At 35.6% G+C, this 24330-nt stretch overlaps 1 long non-coding RNA gene across 1 annotated transcript in view; it reads left to right on the forward strand.

Moving 5' to 3' along the window:
* The window catches only part of LOC144316873 (uncharacterized), a 31716-nt gene extending 7593 nt beyond the window's left edge, over window positions 1–24123 (forward strand). The window contains exons 4-5 of the long non-coding RNA XR_013382708.1: window positions 1407–1492; window positions 24005–24123. This is a non-coding gene — a long non-coding RNA (uncharacterized LOC144316873). The remainder of the gene's footprint in view (window positions 1–1406; window positions 1493–24004) is intronic.
* Window positions 24124–24330: the final 207 nt, after the last annotated feature.

Below are 24330 nucleotides of genomic sequence, written 5' to 3' on the forward strand. Positions count from 1 at the left end.
TTTCCTTCAGTAAAGAATTGGCATTTTAAAGAGGAAAAGGGAACTATTATGGATTACAGAATATATAATCCATATGTAATATATGGACAGGCTTACATTCTTGCATTATTGGCAAATGAACTATTTAAGACATTTTTGAGAGCAATAAAAAGTATTGATCATATAAACGGGCTATTAGATGAATGCAAAGAATTATTCTTAATTTTAGTGGATTTAAAGTATGGTTATATGGGATCCCTGGGTACCTCAGCAGTTTGGCACATGCCGTTGGCCCAGGGGGCGATCCTGGAGTCCCAGGATTGAGTCCCACGTCGGGCTTCATGCATGGAGCTTGCTTTTCCCTCTGCCTGTGTCTCTGCCTCTCTCCCTCTCTACGTCTGTCATGAATAAATAAATGAAATGTTTTTTAAAAAATAAAGTATGGTTATATTATTAACATCTTTATCCATTAGGAGCGCTAAAGCCATTTGTGAGTGAAAAATATTTTAATTTTTATTAATATTTAAATTTCCTTTTAAATAGTACAGTAAAAAAAAAATGGAGGGGTGATAATTAAACCAGGAATGGCAACATTTTAATAATCATTGTAATTGGATAAGCCCATGAAGTTTCATTGTACTATTCTCTTTACTTTTGAAAATAAATGTACATTTGAAAATTTCCATATGTAAAGACTTTAAAAAGGAGAAAGTAAATTTTTGTCTATGCAACCTGGAAGTACAGCTGGGAAAAAAATAACTACTCTCTCTCCAGTTTTTGTGCAACTTTGGAAACATGCATATTCAGTACTGCTCCAAGTGGATTTAATATAGATATCTTTCCAACAGTTTAATTATTTGAAAGATTTCCATGTTTTAAGGGAGTGATACTACTACAATGATATTAAGGTCTCTGTCCAATCTATTTTATCTGTAGGTAGCAATGATCCACCTCAATGGTTCTGAAACTTTTGGTCCTCAGATCCTTTTTATTCTCAAAAATTGTAGAAGACCCTGAAGAATTTTTTTTTTAATGTGGGTTATATTTGCACTAATTCTTTGTTAAAAATCCCAACTAAAAATTTTTTAACAATATTTTTTAAAAGTTTCTTTTTTTTTAAAGATTTTAGTTATTTATTAATGAGAGACACAGAGACAGGGACATAAACATAGTCAGAGGGAGAAGCAGGTTCCCTGTAGAGAGCCCAATGTGGGACTCGATCCCAGGACCCCAGGATCATGCCCTGAGCCAAAGACAGACACTCAACCATTGAGCCACTCAGGTACCTTAACAATATTTATTAAAATATTAACAATGACAACTCCATTACGTGTTCACATAGAGGACTAATTTTATAAAAAATAACTCTATTTCCAAAAACTTGGTAAGAAGAGTGACATCACTTTCCTTTTTTTTTTTTTTTCAAGTTTTCCCGATGTCTGGCCTAATTAAATGTGATTGGATTCTCATCTTGGCCACTGCATTCAATCTGTTGCAATATATTCTATTTAAGGTAGGTAACAAAAATTCAGTTTCACACAAATATACAGTTGGAAAAAGATTATTTTAACAGCTTTTTGAGATAATTGTGGCTTTTTTTTTAAAGATTTGATTGATTGACTGATTGATTAATTTGAGAGAAAGAGCCTGAGTGGAAGAGGAACAAAGGAGAGGGACAAGCTGACTGTGCTTAGCATGGAGCCCAACAAAGCTCATGACCCTGAGGTCATGACCTGAGCTGAAATCAAGGGTGAAAAGCTTGACCGACTGAGCCACCCAGGTGCCCAGTGGCTATTTTTCTTTGAATCCACACCAAAACCAGCCAAGGCCATAATTTCTTAAAGATTGGGACGCCTGGGTGGCTCAGCAGTTTAGCGCCGGCCTTTGGCCCAGGGCATGATCCTGGAGTCCCTGGATCGAGTCCCACATCGGGCTCCCTGCATGGAGCCTGGTTCTCCTTCTGCCTATGTCTCTGTCTCTTTCCCTCTGTGTCTCTAGTGAATAAATAAATAAAATCTTTAAAAATAATAATAATTTCTTAAAGATTAGTTACAATATGACATTAATAACTCTTCCTAATCAGTTACATGAAAATCCATTGGTCTCTCTTTCACTTCAGATGTCCTTTTACTGATGCATAATTTTGTCATATAACTCACTGGCTATTTGTAAGATATGAGTTCACTAAGTTACACATATCTTCCAAATGTTGAAGAGTTCATTGTTTAATATTAAAAATCACATTTGTTAATATCACCGTCGATCTCATCAGAAAACTTTTCAGTATGAGAAAGCTGCCAAGCTCACAGTGGTAGATTCAAGTTTTGCAAATTTCTAGTTCTTAAAGTCACAAATTTTCTCACTGGTAACAAACACTGTCAGTTGTTTTCCTTGAAATGACAGACTTATCTTGTTTGTTTTTGAGAAAATGTCTGCCAATTACCCAAGTGTGAATAACTGTAGTTTGTGTGTCAGTTGTTCCTTCAAGTCAAATGATGTTTCATGAAAAAAGCAGCTCGCTCAACTCAGAATTCAAAGCATCTCACAATTGCTTTTGTTAAAAAACAGCCATCACACTTCGGTATGCATCAGAAGAGATTTATGCACACTCTCCATTTCATCACACAGACTATTAAAAACAGCATCTATTCAAAGACTAAAGTTTAAGACAATTCATAATTTTTAGTGCTTCATTAAGGGCATTCTTCGGTGTAACTGTCACTTTTATTACTGTGGGTTCATGGTAGTGGAGAATATAATGAGTGCTAGCAAACTTTAGTGCTACTTTCTTGATTCTTACTAAATTGCCAGCAGTTTTACCCACTATCAGTGGAAAAATCAGTGAAGAAGGCAAATCATTTTTATAAAAATTATGTTTACCTAGAGAAAACCTGCAATAGTCTCAGGGATCTCTAGGGATCTTTGGATTGTGCTTTGAGAGCCACTGGTCAATCTTGAACATATTATTTCAGTTCCTCCACATATATGATAGAAATGTTCATTTTGATGCAGGAAATTCATAGAAATGAATAGATATGACTATAGTTTTCCAAGACTCATTAAGTCATTAACTGCCTCTCTTCTCATGTTCACATTTCTAAAGGAAAATATATAACCTATCTAAAATTGTGTATTCATATTGTTTTGATTTCCTCAAAAGAAAATATACAGAATACTGATTTTTTTCTCCTAGACAGAAAACTTTAAAAGGAATATATAAGGCATAGAATTCTTAAAAATTAATTATAAAAAAATAATTGTAGGTTCACATGCAACTATAAGAAATAATACACAGAGGGATCATGTGTACCCTTTATCCAGTTTTCCCCAATGGTAACATCTTGCAAAACTATCCTGCCATAGCACAACCAGGATATTGACATTGATACAGTCAAGAGACAGAACATTTCTATTCCCTAAAGTATTATTCATGTTGCCTTTTATAGCCACCCCCATTTCCTTTCCCTTCTTAATTCCTGGCAACCACTAATCTGTTCTTCTTTCTATAAATTTGTCCTATCAATACTTTTATATAAATAGGAACATTCATTACTATGTAAACATTTATAACTGTCTTTTCTACTTAGCATGATTTCTGAACAGTCATCCAGTTTCTTGGGTGTGTCAGCAGTTTATTCCCTTTTACTATTGACTAGGTAGCCACAGTATGGACATACCATAATTTAATCCATCAGTGGAAGGGCGTTAGGGTTGCTTCCAGTTTGGGGCTATTAAGAAGAAAGCTGCTATCAACATTCACGTACAGGTTTTTGCTTGAACATAGTCTTCATTTCTCTGAGATAAATTCCCAGCCCTAAGATTGCTCAGTGTAGTAGTTACATATTCAATTTTTAAGAAACTATCAAGCTGTTTTTCAAAACGGCTATACTAGCTTCCATTCCCATCAGCAATATGTAAATCATTCAATTTCTCTGCATCCTCTCCATTATTAGTGATGTTACTATTTTATACTTCTGCCTTTCTAGTTCCTATGCAATAATATCATTTTGCGGTTTTAATTTGCAAACTAAACATTTTTTAATATTAATATTTTTAATTTATAAATATTATGTATTTTTGTTATAGTTCTACAGAAGTCCCTAAGGCTTCATTCATTGTTCCAGCCTGTTTTCTCTTTGTTGCCCATTGTTGGTCTTACAGATTACTGATTCTTTCCTCTGACCCATCCATTCTGTTGTTGATCCCATCTACTGAATATTTTATTTACAATTGTTCTTCTTTAATTTGGTTATCTTATTATCTCCTTTTCTTTACTGAAATTTCAATTTTTTTCATTTCTTTCAATCACTTTTATAAGTACATATTGACTTTATCATGGCCACTTTCAAATCTTTGTCAGACGATTCTAGCATCTCTGTCATCTTGGTGCTGACATCTATTGATTGTCTTTTTCATACAGTTTGAAAAAAGTTTCATACATTCCATTTTCTGGAATGACTAGTGATTTTACATTTTGCCTGCACATTTTTGTAGTATATTATGAAACTCTAGATCTTATTTAAACCATTTCGTTTAGCCAGTTTTCTCTGATACTCTCTGGCAGAGGAAGGAAAGCACTACCTCCTTACTGCCTAGGGAAGGTAGAGAAAGTTCCCCATTTGGCCTTCATTGACACACTAGGAAAGATTCTGACTGTTACTGTTGGAAGGGATGGGATTTCTAGCTACTCAGGTGATCTTCCATGACACCTCAGTGTGATGTGCTCATTACTTCTGGGTAATGGTGAAAATCCTGATTTTTCAGTGGACCTCAGAGACTACCCCAGCAGAGAAGTGAAAGGGCACCTCATTACTTCCAAATTGGGGTGGAAATCAGTTCTTCACACAGTCTCTACTAATGTCATGGGTAGGGATGCTTCATTATGGGTCAGCAGAGGTGAAAGACCCAGCTCCATATGTTGCCTTCCCAATTGTGGAAGTGAGTGTTAGGTTCCCCCTTACACTTGACCACAAGAAGGTCAAGCCTAAGCTTCTTAGTCATGTGGGGGCTCTCTTTTTCTCTCTTTTTCTCTAATAAAAAGACCTACAAAATCTTTTTAAAAATGGTATTGCCTCCACTGTGTTATTTACCCTGAATATAACTCCATGCCTTGTATTAACTTGAACTTTACTTTGGGTTAAAAACTTTCTTTAAGGGCTACTTAAGAAGGTAGCCCTTAAAGAACTTCTATCTTCACCAATATTTATGAATAGTATACCTCTTCTCCTCTTTTTCACTAAAGAATGCTTAATATTTCTCCTCCCTACCTCAAATCATTTTTCTCATGGAATTGTTCTGGAAAAGACATAAAAGATATAAGCTATTTAGAAAACTATAGCTATTGAATACCCCTCCTTACCTTTTATAGCCTATGTTGAATCCATTTTAATTAATTCCATTTTTATTGCTTTTTCAGGATCTGATTTTGCTATACAAATAAAGAAATGAAAAATCATTTATGAATACCACCATACATTTTTTAAAGATTTATTTATTTATTAGAAAGAGAGAGAGAGCATAAGTGGGAGGGATAGAGGGAGAAGGAGAGAGAATCTTGAGCAAACTTCACGCTGAGCACAGATCTCCACAAGGGGCTTGATCTCACAACCTTGAGATCATGACCTGAGCTGAAACCAAGAGTCAGACACTTAGCTGACTGGGACACTCAGGCACCTCAAGGTCATACATTTTTATTAAACATTGAAAATGAAGTAGAATCAGAATATTTTTCTTTGTAGCATAGAGATAATGCAGCAGTTATACATGTAACTGGAGAAAAATGAAAAAAACAGAGGATGGTATTTGAGAATTATCTGATGAACTCTCCTGAGAATCAATATTTAAAGTCATTTGGAGTTATAGATGGACCATCAATACTTAAAGTTAAAACACTGAATCATCTTATTCAGAAAACATAATAGTAGGTCAATCCAACATCAGTCATTAGTGCTTTACAAAAAAAAATAACACAGCATAGAAACAAGGAACAAATAAAATATGTCTTGATATAGACCGAGGGAAAATAACATCTATACCATTTGAGCAGGTAAGCACACCATCTGAGAGTGCTGGCACACTCAGAGAGCTTGAGGACAACACCAGACAACAGCTGAAAAGGAGAGGATGTGTTTGAAAAGTACAGGTACAGGAAATGCTCGAAAGAAGGTGATGAGGTATTGCTGCATGGTTTTGTAACAACACACACTGGCATGACCCTGTACAAAGCCTTCGTCTTAGCTTTTCTGAGCGCCATCTCCCTCATCTGCTAAATAAGGAGCATGTCCAGGTAATTTCAGAACCCTGACAGAACTATGTGCCTAGCTTCATAGTCTTATGTCAGACCTGAATAGAAAAAGCTAGATATACTTAAATAACCAATTGGTAATTATTACTTACAACAATAAGAAAAGGAATAGGAAATTCCACTAAATGGGATTCTAGTTTAAACTTGATTATCACATTAATGCCTTGATCAAAGGCAATTCCACTTGAAATCATCTCCTTTGTGTAAAATGTGAAATTAAGCATTCTTTAAAAGGCGAAATCTCATAAGGAGTCAAGAAAACACTCACTTTCTTGATTAAATGAATACATTGAGAATAATTCATGAATCTGCTTACTCTTCCCTAGCAATACAAAAGCCTAAACTTAAGTAATACAGTGTAAGTATACAGCAGTGTAAGTCAGGTGGGAAAACATTGACAAAGGGCTTGCCCGTCCATAGCAAGCTAAATGTAAAAGAACCTCTCTCTTGCTAAACGTCCATCTGGAGAAGTTCCTTTGCAGTTTTAAGCAACTGCCTACCTACAGTAGCACAAGAACTCCTTTAGAGTTTCTTGGACAAGAGCAAAGAGAAAACAATAATTTTTGAATGACTGAAGACGTTGAAACATAAATGAGAAAAAGAGCAGGTCAAACTTTTCACAGCAACATTTCCTAATAAGGTATTATACTCACTTATTAATAATATTTAGCTTGATTTTTGAAGTCTGAAAATACTTTTTACACACTGCCTTTACAAAAGAGCTTTCTTAATTTTGTATCAGACTGTGAAGAGTTATAGTTTAAGATGTAAATTGGGGCACCTGAGTGGCTCAGTCAGTTAAGCATCAGACTCTTGATTTCGGCTCAGGTCATGATCCCGGAGTCATGGGCTCAAGCTCAGCATTGGCCTCCATGCTCTGTATGGAGTCTCCTTATCCCTCTCCCTTACTCCTCTCCCACTTGCACGCTCGCTCTCTCTCAACCTCTCTTTAATAAATAAATGAAATCTTTAAAAAAATATATTTTAAAAAGTAGAAAGGGTGAGATCTAGATTGATAGTTGCTCCTCAGTCAGACCAGAAAGCGTTGTTCTAACAATTCCAGGTGAGCACTTTAAAAGTGTTTTTCATGTACCTTTAATAATTTGCTCACAAAAAAACCCCACCAAAAATAAATGTCATAGATAAGGGAAACTGAGGATTAAATGACTTGCTTATCTTTAGTATATAATGGGTGGTAGAAATAGGATTTAAACCTAGGACCTAGGCTGCATGGAAAGTAAATGAAGACTGAAAGAAAGAAAAGGAAGCAAGGCATAAAGCCTTTTGGTATCTTCTCCAGACATCTCTATTCTTCCTATTACACATTTTTGATCCTATCATCTTATTTTCCTGGACAGGTTCAGTTTTAGTCAGAGATCTAATTTTCAGGGACTACTACAAAGTCTTGCTGCCTTTGACCTGCAGCTGTATAGTTGAATTCTAGTTTTTTGCTGAATTACAATTACCTTCCCTTCTCAGGCTGAAGACTTTAATCCCATACTGAATTCATACATCTTTGAGAGGTCCAACATTTGTAGTTTTATAAGGTTTGACTTCAAGGTGGCATAGAAAGGGGCTCTGAGAATACGGATTAATGAGGGATGGGAAGGGATAGCATGGGATTACTGAGAACACAAGGTAGAAATCAGTGAAGGAATATCTATTCAGAGAGAAAAAAATGGTAAATATAGAACAGGGATTCTGTGATCTCTAAGCATCCCCTGCATCAAAATCATACCTAGAGTTTTTCAACTTCCTTTGGGTTCTCAGTGTGGAAATAGAGAACATGAGCCAAAGTATAAGAAGATATCAGAATTTCGGGGCTGCAATATTTTAAAAGTTCTTTTTTTCTTTTCTAATCATAGAGAGTAAATTAAGAGTGCCCAAAAGATCAAAGAACTTTTCCTGCAATGAGTTACTACTTTTGTTTAAGTGTTTAAAAGTTGGCAAGAAAGATTTCAGTCCAGAAAAAATATTGGCCTCCATAACTGCTGCCAGTTTGAACTCTTAACTCCCTCACAGGATGCCTTAAGTACATTAACATAGGTAATACTTTGACAACCCTGTGAAGTAGGTTGTCCATAATCATTATTTTATACGTGAGGAAAAACTTTGATCAGAAAAGTGAAGTTCTTGCCATGGTCATTGAATTATTAGATAATGCAGCCAAAATTTGAGCCCAGATCTATAAAACTCCACAGCCTTAGAGAATTACCACTGTATTTCACATTTCCTTTGGGTGGAGTGGGGGTAATCCATGATATGAGAAATAATTACAGCATATATGAAACAAGTGTTTAATTATGTCTAGCATTGCACCAAGCATTGCACATATATTTCTATTAACTATTCCCACAATTTTATGAAGTAAGAATTATATCATTTTACTGATGAGGAAATGGAGGGAGAGGAAGTAACTTATCTAAAATGGTAAAACCTGAATTCCAATCAAAATAGCTTAATCCAAAAGTTGGTTCTCCTACTGGTTAAGTCTCACAATGACTAATGGCTCAAGATTGGTGTCTAAAAAGGGTGCTGTTACAAAGATACTCTTGCAAGAAAACCTGCATGGCAATGGAGAATGTTCCCGTCTTTACTTTAGGTAAGTCTCTTGCTTGTGTAAACTATCAAGCCTGGGACATCCTCAAAAACTGGTAAGGAGGAAAACTGACCATATTTACTGAGCAAACATTTCAGAAATTTGGGTTGACATCAAAAGGGGCTGCTTTTGTCAAGTGCTCTCCTCATTTTTGACACCTGCTGAGTTGCTTGTGTTTATGCAATCAGAAGTAAACTCTTAAGAATCAGGTTTTTGGGGCAGCCCCAGTGGCTTAGCGGTTTAGCGGCACCTTCAGCCCAGGGCCTGATCCTGGAGACCCAGAATCATCGAGTCCCATGTCAGGCTCTCTTCATGGAGCCTGCTTCTCCCTCTGCCTGTGTCTCTGCCTCTCTCTCTCTCTCTCTCTGTGTCTCTAATCAATCAATCTTTAAAAAAGAATCAGGTTTTTCACTGGGGCCTGGGAATTTTAAAATTGTCTGATCCTTTTGAAAATTGCAAGCAGCTCTCAGTCTGGTGTTAAAAGTCTTAGGAATCTTTTATAATACTCCTTGTCTGGAGTTTTCTTAAGTTGGAACACTTCCCCTCTGTCCGTTCTCTCCTTAATGCCAGTTTCCCTCTTCCTCCATTGCTCACTAGTCAGATGTTAAGTGATCATTTACTCTGCCAGCTTGTACTGCCCTAAGTCACCCTGACAAACCTCTCCTCACTGCTGTTCTTTGTAATTTCACTAGTCTTTGCTGTAATTTTTCCAAGGGCAGGGATGTTCCCTCAACCGTGATGCTGTTCATCAGGCAGTTGTTGTCAGTGTCTTGATGAAGAAGGATCCATTTATTTAGGTAATAGTTACACCATTTCAGAACAAATATAGGAAAAAAAACTTTCTCTTCACACTAGAATATGTTTGTTATCAAAAAGCTTATGAGTTACCCAAATATAGCTAGTTCTAGTTCCTAAATTGATACACATACTCATGTACATTTATAGCAGCTTTAAACAAAACGAAGACAATAATAAAAGACTTTATAAAAGGATTAATGATTTTTAAAAACTGGTTAGGTACCTTTTATTTTCTTCGCTAAAACACAATAGCTTAGCAATCTTTGGTGCTATTGCATTGCAATTTGAATTTATGACTTCTTAAACCAGGGTTTTAATATAAACTACCCAAGAATTAAGGGTGGGGTTCTAATAATTTTGCCTCCTTTATGTTATTAACATAATCTTCCTTACTTCATCTGCTTGCCATTGATATGACTACTTCAGTATGAACCAGAAGAGAAAGGATTATCACTCTAAAAGTACTGGTAAAAAGTAAGATCATACCTATTAGTATGAAAACATTTTCTATTTGCCAGAAGTATGAAATAAAACTCTTGAGTGGGACTAAACTAAAACTGGTATGTAGTGGAAAGTGAATGGATGTCAGGAACATTAGAGAGTTAGGAGTACATTATTTGACTTTAATGAGTCAGTTTCCTTATCTGTAAAATAGGAATGATGAAATTTACTTTTTTAACTATGGTTGTAATAAAGGGAAGTTACAATACATGTAAGAGACATGATACATTGCAGAGGGTCTTACCAGTTCTCTTTAGTGCCCTACCCCACTCAAGCATTGTTTGAAACATACTCCAATGTTTATCAGTGTAAGAGGCAGGAAAAGTCATTATAATAACGGGCTTGAAAGATAAACCAAATGTTTTGAAATGATTTTAAGGATTCCACCCCCCCCCCCCAATTCCAAATCTTATTGACAGTGAATAAACTGAGGGTACAAGGTCATCTGACATCTCAAACCCATCCCAGAATTGCTACATCTTGTTAGTTTTAGAGCCAATTGTCCTCCCAAAGGCCTTGGAATTTTACAAGCACAGTCACTGAGCTTCTAATTGAAAGCCATTTGGAAAAAATTAAATTTTATATTTAAAGAGAAGTCATTAAATGCAAATATTAATGACCCTCATGAAACCACTGATTTCCCTTTAGATGCACTCATTGAAGCCCAGCAGATTGGAAACCGGAAAGGAGGGCATCATAATTGATAAGATGTCATCTGCATTAGCAAACCTTTCAGCTACAATTTAAAAAGCCAGAAATGGAAATTTATTTCATCCAGCAACTCAGAGTTGTTTGTGTGTGTGTGTGTGTGTGTGTGTGTGTGTGTTTTAATGCTCTTCTATTGAAATTCAGTTCAAAAAGTGTCTTAAAGACACATTCATTATGTTGGGTAACATAGTTTTCATTATGAAACTACCCTGGTTTAGAGTGATTTTTATGTATAGTCTATACACAAGCACCTGGAAAACTAAGTTAGTGTTGATTGTCATTTGGGAAGAGATACTAATCTATCTTTGGTTTTTCATCTCTTAAAATCATGAACATCTGGGTAACAGTTTTTCAAGCTGCAAAATGAAGAACTAAAAATATTATTTTTAAGGTAAACGGACAGGAGCATAATTCTAAGTCAGCCTATTATTGGAGTTTTCATCATATTGCCTTACCATTTTATCCAACTCATTTTCTAATGCAAGTAGTGGCTCCTTTAGTACTGTTGCTATATAACAGCAGTTTATATTGGCCACTGATTCTTTTTTCCCTCCAAATTTTGGCACTCATATCTGCCAACTCTGGCATTATCACTGAAAAGTGCACTTCTAGTCACTGCAGAGGCTCCTTTATTTTCTATTGTGGTTTATTACTAAACAAGAATGAAAATAGTTGTTATTTCCAGACCCCTGTTGTTATTCTATCTGGATCTAGGGACTCTTCCTTCTGTCATACCATCATTTGCCAGGTATCTCTTTTGTCGGAGATTTTTGTTTTTCTGTTATTATTGTTGTTTTTAAGAATGAATCCATTCATAGCTGTGCTGCTTTTACAAAGATTCCATGATAAAACAGAAATAATTTGCTTAGTTGTTAATCATTCAGCATTTTAGAAAAATAATGAGAGATATGTTTTTAAAGGGGATAGTGGAACCAGAGTACTTTCCCCCCTTTGGCTTCTTAAATAGGTCTGTAGAGAAAAGTAATTGATCCAGAATTGCACTGATTCTACAGATATATTTTTCATAGATGATAAGAGAGAACAAAATAGGATATATAGATACAATTCCATTTTAAAGATGGTTTTAATAGTACAATAAGTCCCTATATCAGGAAGTAATATGAACCTAAGATCCTGACATATATTACTCTGTAGTGTAAGACAAAAAAAATAATTTTTAAAAATGAGATATACACAACACACATCCTTGTCCTGCCAGTTTAGACAGCCTGCAAACAATGAGGCTGGTAGTAATGAATACATCCAGCAGATCTTGGTTTCTATGACCATACTCAAATAAAAAGGCCCAAGACTTCTTAGAGAAATGACTGATTCTAGGTCTGAGGCAGTGAATACATAAAAAGAACCTGGAGCATGTTGAAGTTCTAGAAATAAGGAAATGTTAAATAAAAAAATAAAATTAAAATTAAAAGGCAAAAATTAATGGAATGTCTTTAAAGTGATTAAAGAATCATTCTATGCATTGCCATAACATTCTCTTTACCTTCATATAGTGTACCTACTACTATGCCTACAGTAATAAGCACAAGATTCATATTGAGTCATTTGTGTTCATTGGATGGGTTATGAATCTTTCATTTGCATAAGTTAGAAAGCTCATTTCAAACTGACCTCAGTAAAATTTGGAATTTCTAGGTTCATAAAAGCTAAGGGAAACATCTCGTGTGCTATTGAATGCAAAACTAATTAAAGGAATCTAGTAATTATACCTTTAACAAAATATCTCACAGATATATCACAGCCCTAAAATATTTAAAATCTATATTTATAAAATCAGACAGTTACTCCTGGGAAGGCAGTCTGAGAATCTCCACAGACCTATCCCCCAGTAAAACAAGCATAACTGGTGAAAATTATTTTTAAAACAGCAAGAACAACCATTTAATGCCTCTGGAAATTTTCCTAAAAGCATACAGCATATGAGAAAACTTTCCTTCAAAAAATCTACTTAATGTCAGTAAGAACAGAAGTCTGTAGTACTTGACTCATGACTTGTTCCCCCTCCCTCCTTCTCCTGCTCACCAGGATGGAAGCTAAAAGGAAATAAAACAATTATTGTAAGTTCAATACATGCCAGGCATTTGCTGTTCTGACTCACATGTGTGTGTATATCACTTAGAGTAGTGAGTGCCTGAAACACAAATAAAAATGAATATATATGATTATATATCTATATAATTATATATATATATATATATATATATATATATATATATATATATATATCAGTCTCCAAGGTAATCCTCTCCGTGAGACAGTTGGCTATTTTTATCTCCATTTTACAGATGAGAAAACTGAGCTGCAGCAAGGTTAAGTAACATTTTCAGGATTTACAGTCTGTAAGTAACGGAGGGTCAGGATGGCAGTGAATTCAGATACTCTGGATCCTGAGCCCATTTCCGAACAATCAGTCTCTGGTATGAGGAACTAGAACTGGCAAGAGAATCCAGTTTCCTGGGGCTCCTGGACCCTCTCTCACATCAGAGCACCTGCTACACTAAAGAGTATTATAGTATTTTGATACATTTCAAGAAAGATCTGTGATGATATAGGAATCTATTAAAGAGACGCCTGGGTGGTTCAGTGGTTGGGCATCTGCCTTTGGCTCAGGCATGATCCTGGGGTCCGAGGATCAAGTCCCACACCGGGTTCCCTGCATAGAGCCTGCTCCTCTCTCTGCCTATGTCTCTGCCTCTCTCTCTCTGTGTCTCTCATAAATAAATAAATAAATAAATAAATAAATAAATAAATAAATAAATAAAATCTTTTAAAAAAAAAGAATCTATTAAAATTGTTTTACCAGTGTGATACATGTTTGCTTCTTCTCATCAATTTAAATTTTAATCTCAAAGTGATTTTTTTATGCATAGAAGTCTGTGGTTTTAAGTTTATCTACTTTTGAGAAATCTTTAAGTTCCTGATTACCATTAGTGTTTTAAATTCATAAGAGATTTCACATCTGAGGATAATGCTACAAATGGAAGATTATAACTCTGTGTGGGGAATAAGATTCAGAGAGAAATGAAAACTGAAATGATAGAAATTTATATTTATGCAAATATTGTTAGTAATGAGCACTAAGACAAAAAAAGAACATTTTAAGTAGAGAAATACACTAAAAAATAAATGCATCCTTTAAGTCTTTCATGAGGCCTCAACAGCTGTTTAACAAAATAGAAAGTTATAAAAGCATTAGAGGAATTTATCCCTATACATTTGGCTTGCTCTTAGAAAGAAATTAATATTCAGGGAACAATTCATACCACAGATATTTCACAATAGTAGCAACTATTTCTACATAATACTGAAGACAGATGTGTATAGAAAATACAAAAAGGACTGTATCAAATGATATCATTAGTGTTTTTCTTATATGTCCCAATGAATCCTTATAATGCTAAGGCAGTTTTCATAGAGCTCAAGGAAATGATATTGAGAGCCCGTTGTGTATATCTCATAAACAGGAAATAATATAAAGGATAGAAAGTGAGGTAGTGACAAGCAAAGTACACAAGTCCTGAGGTGGTGGTAGGAAATGATATAAGGGCAGTAGGATTAGAAACAGGATTTCTTTTAGCTCTTCAGTGTCTTTCATTCCCAAAGAGGAAGCCACATGAAATAGCTTTCCATGGTATACCTTTCTGCATGTTAAATGCCCATAGCATTCAGTGTGCCTCCCTGTAGCACTCACTTGATTCTTCCTAGCATTGCTGTAACCTGTTTCTTTGCCATATTCTCCATGAATAACATGAGAGGACATTTAGTGAAGAGCTGCTGCTGGACACTTGTGAAACGTTTCTGTCTTGTTTCTGACCCTTAAAACAACCTTGTTTATAAAAAGCATCCTTGTTTATAAAGACAAGTCAAGAAAACAAAGGTACAGAATGTTGAATTTTTTGTCCAAGGTCTCGTCGTAAGTTTTATAGGTGGAATTTAAACTTACACATATGTAATTCAGAGTAAATATTCTTTTTATATTGCCTTTTTTAAAAAAAGATTGTATTCATTTATTCATGAGAGACACAGAAAGAGAGGCAGAGACATAGGCAGAGGGAAAAGCAGGCTCCCCATGGGGAGTCTCTTGCAGGACTCGATTCCAGATCCTGGAATCACAGCCTAAGCTGAAGGCAGATGCTCAACCACTGAGCCACCCAGGTGGCCCCTTACCTTGCCTTTTGATGCCCTCCTGAGGCTCACAGTATCTAAAATAACCTGAGTGAAATGTTAAGTAAAATGATTTAGGTGAGATATTAGGGTATCATGTAAATACAAATGGCCTAGCAGCAAGAACTTTGAGTTTGAACTATGGGGCAATCATAGATTAGCTGCAAAGTTCTTCTTGAGTAAACAGCCTCACCTCTCCATGCTTTTATGCTTTGTTTACTCAACTACACAATGGTGACTCAGTGACTTGAATGAAAGCTCATATTTGCTAGCAGGTATCAGAGACTTACTTTCACTGGTAAAGCATGCCTGGCCTCAGCCAGATACGGTTCTATGTTTGATCCATCACTCAGTCACCAGCCAATCCTTTTAACCTCCGTTATGGTACCAACATCCCACTTCTGTTTAGACCTGTTCATAAAATAGTAACCACAGAGAATTTCCTTTAATGGTGTTAAATGGAGATCAAAGTTCTTCAGTCCAAAGTTTGGAGCCCAGAAAAAAAAAAAAAAAAAAAAAAAAAAACAATGATTCATTTCTTAGTTATAGGAGCTTCCAATAATTCCCATAAAAGCTATATTAAAAAAGGCAGAGCACGTCAGTGTATTTAAGGCAGAACACATCAGCGTATTTAAAACATACCCCTTTGCTTCTTTTTCGTTGGGCTTATATTAGCACATCCTTGGCTCTATTCTTTAGGCTTGACATTAATATTAAATTGGCTGGTGCTTTTATGGGGAGCCACAGATATATTTTCTGCTGTTGCTGTAGGGATCCTACAAGCAACAAGTGACTTGTTTGAATTGTCACTTTCTCTGACACTTTGTGTTGCTCTTGGGTTTCTGGCTTCAGTTCTTCTATCCCATGGTTTACAGTCTGGGCTGGATACTCCTTCTTTCAACAGCATAGCATAGAAGGCTAGAGTTGAAAGACCACAGAAACTCACAGAAAAATCCAGACTGTGACATGGTTTTTCAAAGTGCTCCAAAAATCGAAGTGATGCTTCGTTGAGCACCTCCTGCAGAATACACCCAAGTGGAACATTTCCTTGCAAGCATTTCTCATCCCTGCTCTGACTTGGACTCCACTTATAATTACATAGTGACTTTGAAATCATTTTAGGCAGTATGGCTAGACAGGATTAGACAGGTTATCAAAATATCCTTTTTTTTCTCTAAGGTTTTCTGCTTTCCAACATCCTAAGCCTTCACATGCTGGGATGTGGTATAAAAGTAGGAAGTAAATGAATTGAAAAGTGAAACTGTTAACCTTTGAGATTTGACCACACCAGAGGGAGATTTTTCTTGTACTCAGTAGAAATTGCATATGTTAATAGCGTAGGTGTGTGCGGGCATTTCTGCCCCAGCCATGTTGAAATTAATGGCTTTAGGCCTTAGGATTTGAGACAATCTCCAAATGTATTTGGAAGGTAAAGAGGGATCACACAGCTTCCTTGTACTGACAGATTCACCTTGAAGAGTGGAACCTTCCTTTGCTTCTATCCATTCTCCTTTTGTTATGATTCAAGGTGCTATTTAGCCACTGAGAATTTCAGTAGGGCCCTATTGCCAGAGTCAGGACATTGGGTTTATTTGGCAGGTGATTATACAGGAGGTACAATTTTGTTGTCCATCTATCCCATTTCCATTGCGGAGCATTCTAGTCTAAATTAAGAAATAAAAATTATTATTTCCAAAACCAGAAGTTTCAAGATGCTGTGATCATGCAATATTTCTGTTGTCCTTGTCTTTATGACTACAGTTCCATTCTGGGAGATTTGTTACCTTCACTCTGGTGGGGAGTGGCTTTTGCCAAGAAAAAGCAAACTTAAATTAATAACCCATTAACAATAGGTTATTTAGGTTTTTTTGGCCCCCCATCCCTCAAATGGCATGAAGTTCTGGTGAGACATAGAAATGAGTGAAGCAGGCCCAACTGAAAGGGTTTATTGTGACCTGGGCACTGTATGGCCCACCTGTCTGGATGCCAAGTAAACAAATTTCAAAAACTGAGCTATCCAAATCAAACTCAGTTATGGATACACTGAGATATAGGTCATAACTCCCTATAGGAAGTCTAGAATAAACATCCTCCTATGGCTTTTTCACTTCTTTCAGAGACAGGGAATGGTGATTTGAAGACTCATAGCCTTGGCCAGCTCCAGTCATGGCTTCATTCACAGCTCCAGGCAGTGTGGGTGGGGAAGGCCCATAACTGCCCAGCATGTGGAAGTTAAGAAAGGGACTAGGTAATGAAGACTCTAATCAGGATCAATTTGCCACATCTCTAAAAGTTACTTTAATGTAAATCAGCCTTCCTGTCTTCATAATTAAGAGAATATAATTTTTGATAAACATTATTACTGGCTACTTCAATACTAATTCGAGCTGGCTCCAATCTTCTCTATGATACTACATTAGGACTTGGCTAGGACTGGGAAGATACTAGAATTGCTGGTTCCCAGTGTTAAAGAATTATATAAACTTGACCTTCATAAAACCATGGTTTCTTAGATATGTAAGGATATTTAGTGAATATTCTGTTCCACTCTTATGTGTGAAGACCCTGAGGTCGGCTAGTTAGATGAATTTCTCAAAGTCACACATTTGGTTGGTAAGAAAAAGGACTACAGCGAGTATTTCCTACCCTTCATGCTTTTCCCTCCTTGGTTTGTTATATACACAATATTGCTACTTATGCATATTCTACGCCACATTACTTTTTTATGAACTCTTCTCCATGTAATTGCCTATATACTGAGGTCTACATAAATAAGTGTGGCATTTAAATCCTGCAAAATAGGACAAAGATTTGTGAGTTGTTTGGAATTAAGGTACAAACTTATTCTAGTAAACAAATAGATTTCACCCGCTAGACTGTTAACAGCATGAACCATCGATAGGGATCCTTTCAACCCAGGGCCCGAACGGCAGACAGAGAGTGATATCTTCTATGATACATACAGCCAAAACAGAAACCCAGGCACAGACTCTGCTAGCAACGCCAAACCCACTGGCAGCACTCAGCTCGGGCCAATGCATGATAGATTTTCAAACATAGCATGCAAATGACATACTATACCATGTATATCATACTCTACATGACAGGTTAGGAAGGCCAATGTATTTCTACAAACCAATGAGGTAAAGAATATCGGAATCATTTTCTGAGACACTTCTGCAATGATCCTACCTCGTACCCCCACCCAGTATTCACAGTCTTACAAAGTGAGAGGTTTTCTTCTAAGTGCCATTTCCATTCATATATTAACTTACATATTTTGAGCTTCTTTATGTTCTTTATGTATAAGCAGAGATATGTTTATACAGTACCTACTACAAATTTTGGAATAACTAGAATCTCACTAAAAGCCAAATTTTAATAAAAATCCATGGTGGAGGAGTCACAAAGGAAAACAGATTATCAGAAAAAGCAAAGCTAGAAAGGCTGGTAAGCATAACCATCAGAACGCAAGCTGCAGGACAACCTACCTCCTTTTGGAGAGATCAACTGATAGAGCAAGTGATATTAAGGATTAGCAAATTACCAGCTCAGGAAAAGCAGAACTGTAAAAAAAAAAAAAAAAAAAAAAGAAAAGAAAAAGTTGTTTTATCTATTTCAAGTCCATTCAAGAACATGTGCTCAGACATGCTTTCACTAAAAAAGTGTCTTTTTTAAATGTAATTAATCACTACATTTTGACGGTGATCAGATCTGATTGAAACAACCTGGAAGATGATGTGTTTGGAAGCTAAAAGGAAGAAAAGCTGTTTTTTGGTCATGGGATGCTATGTTTCAAAAATATGAGCCATGATATATGATTTTAAATGTTGGTGAAGAAACCAGCATAAAAGATAAGCAAATTTAATTATGAATCAATGAAAAGTTTTTTAAAAAATGTCTATGTCACTAGATTAGGATAGACAGTTCTTTCTCTCATTACAGTTTTTAAAACGATAGGAAAAGGTTTACTACTTGCTGAACAATGCAGCCAGATTATCTTAACTGCCCAGCTGCTACTATCTTTGGGTTCAGCCACCTTGCATAAAATAATATGGGAAAGCCTGATTCCTGCTACATAATTACATTTGTGGGAGGGAAGGGATTACATTCCATGAAATTGTGCTGAGATTGAAAGGAGCAGAGCAATATCACCTGATGGAAGTTTTTATTTCTTTGTCCTCTGGCTTCCTACGTGGTCTCTATCATAGAAGAATTAGTGCTTCTTTGGGAAGAAATACTACATTTTCCCTTTTGCTAATCTTCTTTGTCATATTTTTTCTAATATATTTAGCATGTATTTACTTAGGGGCTGCTAAGTGCCAGGCACTACTCCAGGTGCTGGAAATATGAAGGAGGAGGTGAAAATATTTTACCAAAGAATGGTTTCCTATTTGTTTATTTTATTTTATTTTTTTCTATTTATTTTAAATGAAATCCCCTGCTCAGAAGGTAACTACTAGAAAATCTAAAATAATAACAGTTGAAAGAGGTTGCCACCAGGGGCTGAAGATAAAAGAAGGGATGGAGCAAGAGACAGCTGACTTTCATCATAGCTCTTCTGTATCATTTCTTTTACCACTTCTATGTATTATTTTGATATAAATTAAAACTAAGTAACTGACTCCTTGAAGAAAAGAGCTTCAGATATGTTTACATCCTCAAAAGGAGGATAAAAAGACTGACTGAAGAGATAAGGAAAAACAGTATTAAGGAGGAGTTAGAGACATGACTCAAAATTTGTCAACTTAATAGAGAAGATCACAAAGCTTTAAAAACTCTTTAATGTTATAAGCTAGAAAAGGGTTTAGTTTTTGAATTGGCAGAGCTGAGATGACATACACAATTAGCTCTGCTAACCTTTCTTACAATTTTTGGAATCATGGAACAACTACATTGAATTTATTTTTTTTTTAAAGATTTTATTTATTTGAGAGAGAGCACGAGCACGGGGAAGGGCAGAGGAGGGAGAGGCAGACTCCCCACTGAGCAGGGAGCCCAACCCGGGGCTCAATCTCAGGACCCTGGGATCATGACCTGAGCCAAGGTCAGACGCTTAACCAACTGAGCCACCCAGGCGTCCCTCTATTATGAATTTAGCTGAACAAGTATTTATTGAATCCCTCCTATGTCCCTGATAATGCACTAGATGCTGAAACTGTACTACGAGCAAGGCAGATGCACTCCTTCTTCTCATGACATTTATAGCATATTAGTGGAACTAAGAACCAGCGAGATTATTAACTTCATCCTGCCAAGACTCAAATATCAGGTTTTTACACAGCAAAAAACAATGACTGTTTTATCTCTTTAATGACCTGAAAGCATCAATAATTTTTTAAGTTCAAGCATCCACTCAGTTCTCTTTAACTTGTACCGTTGTACTGTGTTCAAATTTGCTTATGTTTTGCAACAGAAATCTAGAATTTCCCAATCAACCATACCAGTATAGTATAATTTAAAATGTAAAATCTATATGCCACCTTGCCAGACAACAGACACAACACTTATGCTGTAGTCTACAAAACAGGTGACTCTTATTATTTGGGTAAAATATTTGGTCAAATAAATGCTTCAAATGATTATAGTGGCAGATAACATGTCACTGAGGCTTGTTCACAAAAATAACATGCAGCTGCTAATATCCATTATCTGTAGTATGCCATACAAGAAAACCAAACTCTGAATAAAGCTATCCAGTCTATTGTCAGAGATAGAAGAGAATACAGTTTTAATAGAGAAAGTATCTCTGCCTAAAGCCAATAATCTAAGCTGACTAAGCATCCATTGATTTGGGGGCTTATGAGGGAGTAGAAGCCAACTGTTTCTGCAGAGCAACAAGAGTATGACTAAGACTATGGGCCTTCAGCCTTTTCTAGTACATTCCATAAAAATTCATTGCTAGACACAGGAGTCAGCCTGGGGGCAAAGACCAAATTGGCAGTGTTCCCTCCATACATATTACCCATTGCTAAAGCTAGGTACACAGACAAAGCAAAGAGGCCAGTAAGTGAAAGAAAGTGACTTCAAGCTTACAAATCATGACTTCAGAAAAGAAATCATTTCTCAAGATAAGATTTGGAAAGAAGCCTATTTCTAAGCCTCTTGTGACTGGACTTATAAAGGGTTGTCAAAACAGTTTGGTTCATCATGCTGTAATATGCAAAATGGCATGGTACTCTCCTCATGCATGTTACACCAATAAAATTAAGCAATTAATCTTTAAGAGTCCTTCAAATGGCATATTTTTTTTAAAAGGAAAGAAGTAATATTGTCAGCTACATTTGTTCTGAAAATTTGGATAAATTAAGAGATAAAATAATTTGAGAACCAATACTAGCATCCTTCTAGCTTATTTTCACTTAATGGTTTATTAATTCCATGAGTTGGATGTTTGCCTCCCAATTAAGTACCTTCATCAACATGGAGCCATTTTCATCCCTCTAAAAATTAAATATTAATGCCTTTGTTCCGTGGGCAACAATATATATTTCTCTCTACATTTGTGTTATCTTCACTGCATCTCAGTTATAACAAAATATTTTTCCTTAAAGTTTTAATTTTTTTTCTCTAACTTCTAATCAGTAAAGAAATCATAATTATTAAACTTTAAGGGTCAATAAAAACAAAGTCTCCATGATCTGTGGTTTTCTTTTTCTTATTATTATCTTTAGTTCACATGCAGTGCCTTATTTCCTTTATATAAATGATATTAACAATATCAATCATTTTTTATTCACCCCTACAGATCTTTCTAGACTAGTTTCCACTATGGATAGGACTGATTAGAGAAACACTCTGCTAGTTATCACCAAAGAACAATTTTAACGTCAACCAGTCAAAGTAAAGTCAAGTAACTGAATAGATCAATGTTTCTGAACTTTTTCTTTTCATCATTGCCCTTGCGAAGGAGATACTTTAGATATTTTTCCTAATTCCTCCAATGAATTAATAGCACAGATATACTATGTAATATATCTGTGTACAGATACATTATGTATTTTGGCTTTTTTGGAGGGCCACAAAGAATTGCAATAACTAAGATTTTTCTTCTCATCAAGAATCAATTTTTACCCATTCAGGGCCCTATAATTCCCACTGCAAATTCATGAAATAGTTGAAAAAAGTTAAATATTTCCATCACATTTTATAGGAAGTTTAATGATTCATTAGATATTTGGTAGTGTAGGCCAAAATGTTTACCTGGGAAGCAAAATTTCTTTAAAGTGTTATTTAAAAGTTCTTATACAGTTACCAACGTAAGTCATAATATATTTATATTTGCTTTGGCTTATAGTACATTTCCCCAAAATCTTTCATTAAAGTAGACCCTCTGTGGTAATATGCCATGTGTACCTGTGGCTTTGAGTACCTATGCCACTTTTTGTGCAACATATCTTCCTTTATCATTGATATTCTAGTTCAAAAACAGTATTGAAATACTTGTATATTCTTGAACATAGCCTCTGGAGGACTAAAAAGAGTCATGCTAATCCAGTTTAACTCAACAGATTAAAAAAAAAAAAAAAAAGAAGGCTCTTACCCCATCATCATCCTTTAGGTTCTAGCCTCTGCTTCTCTGCTTGTTGTCCTTTTCCACCCAATTTCTGGCCTTCTTCTTCAAGGAAAAAAAAATGAGTTCCTCTTTACTGGAGCCAGAGAATCTGCGATGTCTTTGAATGTATGTCTGCCCACTAGATTCCCTTTTCTCAACCAGAATATTCTTCATTGCAGCAAGTTACTATAATAACATAGAATGTATAATGGCCTCGTACAATGTTGGGAAAGAATTCAGAGCTGGTTTCAACCCTTACTCCTGAAAATATGATCTTGGGCTTGCCATATTGCAACATTGATCTCTTAAATATAGTAAGTTAACAAAAAGTTAAATGATGTGTATTTTACTGTACTAGACAGTTTGTATTTTAAAAATCACACCAGTAATGCATGCATATTGATGAGAAATTAGAGGGGTAAAAACAGAGGAATAAAAACAACACTATAAAAACCATATCATCTTTTACCCCACCAACTGGAGATAACTGATTTTCAGTTGAATAATATTCTTTTGAGCACTTTAATTTTGTATTAAAGTTCATTTTTACGTAAACTATATTACATTTTATATTCCCTTGTTATGGACTGAATTGTGTCTCCCTGAAAATTTGTATGCTGGAACTTTAATCCCCAAAGTCACTGTATTTGGAGATACAATTAAAATAGGTGATTAAGGATAAATGAAATCATAAGTTTGGGGCCCCAATCCAAGGGGATTGGTGTTCTTTTAAGAAAAGAAACAAGAAAGGAAAATAGCACATCTTGTCTTCTGCACAGTTATCTTCCTCATAAATGTTTAATAACAAGATGCGTGGTTTGTCTTCTTTAGATTCTATAGTTAAGAGTTCAAAGGGCAAAACTAGCTTATACTGGGAAGGAGTAGGATCAAATTTTTAGTGGAATTGGGTATGGAAAGAAATGCATCAGTCCAGGTTAGCACTGCCTTTTTTTAGAGATCTTATGTCCAGGTGATATCCATGGCTAATTATTTGCTCCCCCAAAATGGAAACTATGTTGAAATTTTCATTCAATTTTTATAGAAGTTTATCTTTGAGAATTAGTGTTAAAGAGCTCCCAGTTTTGTTGCTTAAATCTGTAAATATATAGACAAATACTTAGAAGCTGAACTTCCAGTTGTTGTTACAGAATTGCCCCAGCAGAAAATAATCTGGGGGCTTTTAGAACTGGCATAATCCTCATGGTAATTGCTAAAATACACATCAGCTGCTGGACAAAACACAGGATAAAATTGGTCATGGTGACTTTACAGGTCCCTGAACTGATAAGAGTCCTTGTACAGTGAATTCTCCATGTAGTCAGAGGTAAAGTAAGGACGTGAAGACATTCACTCATCACCTCATTCTTTATTCCAGGTATCACAATCTGCAAGTCTCAAAATGAACATTTACCTTATTCCCCAAACTCTATTTATATTACTAATATTCATGAAGTACAATGCAAAATCTTGATTCATCATTATGCAAACAACCCCTCAAGTAAGTCTGCATATTGTTTACGTTTTTAAAGAAGTTAAATGAATCTGAAGTCAAAATCTATACATTGTTACCTTCCTCATCCCCATAGATTTACACATGTGTATACTAACATAACACCTTGATTAAATGAACACAAATGATAGAGATCAAATTCATTTAGCATAGATTAATTTCCAGAGGACCATTGTGGTTTCTATATCACC

This window comes from Canis aureus, chromosome 7, assembly GCF_053574225.1.
Source record: "Canis aureus isolate CA01 chromosome 7, VMU_Caureus_v.1.0, whole genome shotgun sequence".
NCBI lineage: Eukaryota > Metazoa > Chordata > Mammalia > Carnivora > Canidae > Canis > Canis aureus.